This window comes from Ailuropoda melanoleuca, chromosome 14 (genome assembly GCF_002007445.2).
Source record: "Ailuropoda melanoleuca isolate Jingjing chromosome 14, ASM200744v2, whole genome shotgun sequence".
Lineage (NCBI taxonomy): Eukaryota > Metazoa > Chordata > Mammalia > Carnivora > Ursidae > Ailuropoda > Ailuropoda melanoleuca.
The window spans coordinates 106,567,044-106,569,324 of record NC_048231.1 but is presented as its reverse complement, the minus strand read 5'-3'; the positions used below and the strand labels follow the sequence as shown (position 1 = coordinate 106,569,324).

The following is a 2,281-nucleotide window of genomic DNA, read 5'->3' as shown; positions in this document are numbered from 1 at the left end:
GGACAAGCTGAGACTGGAAGATGCATTTTCACACGCCGCTGTGCCGATGGCTGTTTACGGTCCTCCCTGTGGTGTGGGTCCTGTCACAGCCAGACTGAAAAATCTGTTGTCCTCTCCCCTCCTGTCCCTCCCAACCCCCCTTCCCATCCTTCCATCCCTCATTCCTCCTCCCCTATTCCCTCCCCTCCCCCATCCCTCCTCCCCCTCCTCCTCCAGTCCTCTCACCCCTCCCTCCTTTCATTTTTATTTCTTGAATGCTTTTACCCTGAAGCCAGCAGCCCTTTGCTTGCACACTTCCTGTAGGGCTTTGCCCCCAGGTGACTCTCTGGGATGACTAAAGTGGGGCAGCCTCAGGGTGGCTCATCTTGTGATCCTGGGACCACGTTGTGCTGATAAGTGAGCTCTTCTCCAGCCCAGGGAGGGAAAGAGAGCTGTAGGGTGAGGCCTGGAGCCAGTGGCAGCAGGAGGCTCTGGTTTGGTAGGAAAAGCCTTGGTTTCTGAGTCTGTCTGAACGTGTGGATGGAGCAGCCCATGGATCCGACCCCAGCCCCCACCCTGGCCAGCCCGTGCCTGCCCACAGTGTCTGTCCTTCTTCTGCACGAGGCCCAGAAGGCAGGAGCCCAGCTGCTGCTTTGCAGACGGCGGCCACCACCATAATTGTGGGTGTTTTCCCAGGTTTCTGCGTCTGTGTTGTCACTGTGAGACCCTGGGCGATGGGGGGCGGGGTGGGGGGGTTGCCGGCATGCTTTCAAGCCCCCGACACCGCACGCCTTGTGATGTGCTCGCCCTCTGACCTGGCCAGTCCAGTGCTGGGAACCTGCCTTAAGGAACTGAGATGTGCACAGCCCCCTACCTCCCTGTTGTTTTTAACACCAAATGTCCAACTGCAAGGGATAGCTGAAATAAATTGAAGCAAATTCTTATGCTGAATCTTACTTCATCTTTAAAAGTATCTCAAAGCAGCGTATTTACTGAGCAAATGTTTCTAAACCATGGCGTTAATGAGAAAAGCATCACACCAGACACCCGGTGTGAGCTCCCCCCCCCATACACACTCAAAAGGCAAACAGCCAAAGGTGAGAAAACCATCCCAAATTGTGGGGGCAGATGACGTTGTTACGGCATGTATATCCACGACTTGGAGATGCAGCAGCTAGCATGTCTTGTTTCCAAAACCAGAAGAGGGGCAGCAGCGGGGAAAGCAGGTGCCCTTCCTGACAAAGACGGCTTCCATTCTACGAGGGGCTGGAGCCGGCGGGGTGTGACCTCTGCTGGCTGCTCCCACGAGGTGTCCTTCCACGCGAGGTGGGGTGGCCGTGGTGGGGCGGGCGGTTTGCATGGCAGCAGCACTGGATCAGCTGGTGGGGCTGCAGAGCATGGACGGGCGTGGGAGCCCTGCCTCAGATCACCTGCCACATTAGCCAGCTCTCAGGCCATCCGAGCCCAGCTCTGCCAGGGGGACGTGGCCACTGACAGCCTGGGCTCTTCTGGGCCACACGTCTGTCTTGTGTGAGTGGGAACGGCTGAGGCGCCTTCCACCACCACCTTCCACGGGCACGAAGCTTTCTCCTCGAGTGCCAGGGAGCCCTGCTCCGGCCACCACACAAAATCCCTTTTCCCTGTTATTCCCTTGATCTAGATTGTGGGTGTTCCTGGTTTCTAGAGACGCACAGAGGAGCCGAAGCTGAGTGGGACACACACACCTGCTGGTTAGGTGATTGACTTTATCTTTGCCCGATAAGCAGCAAGACTGATAATATTCACTTTCGCCAGGCCGTCTTTCCGCCCCTACGCACTGCCCAGGCCGACGACAGATGGGAGGCACGTGTGTGTCCTCCCTGGGAGCGGACACGAGGGGCAGGAGTGCCCCGGGGGCTGTGGCTACTGCCGCCCCACCACAGTCTGGAGCTGGGAGGCAGGTAGACAGGCCCTGAAGTCCTGGGATGGGGGGTGGAGGCGGGCAGGACCTGAAGTGAAGCAGCTGCCTGTCTGGACCCCGGGCCTCTCCACCCTCCCAGTCTGCTCCCCCAGAGGCTATCCCTGTTGGCAGGGCCTGCGGAGCCCACTTGGACATCCTGTGCTGCCGTGCCCCGTCCGTCCCTGCTGGCGCTGCTCACCCTGGTGTTGACTGTTGCTCGTCGTGGGTGCGGAAACCACGTGTGGGACCTCGAGCTCCTGAGAGCCGGTGTCACTCACCTGGTGTGCCTACTGCAGACTCCAGAATAACCGTGTGTGGCCTGAAGGGGTGGCCAGGAGGCGAATGGCAAACATGTTATAGCTC

The 2,281-nt window shown here is 58.8% G+C and overlaps 1 protein-coding gene and 1 long non-coding RNA gene across 2 annotated transcripts in view; one reads left to right on the top strand and one right to left on the bottom strand.

Annotated features, from left to right (window-relative positions):
- Positions 1 to 2,281, top strand: part of PARD6G (par-6 family cell polarity regulator gamma) — a 91,227-nt gene that overhangs the window by 66,154 nt on the left and 22,792 nt on the right. The gene's annotated exons all lie outside the window — the stretch shown is intronic.
- Positions 1 to 2,281, bottom strand: part of LOC105238131 — a 10,969-nt gene that overhangs the window by 3,789 nt on the left and 4,899 nt on the right. The gene's annotated exons all lie outside the window — the stretch shown is intronic.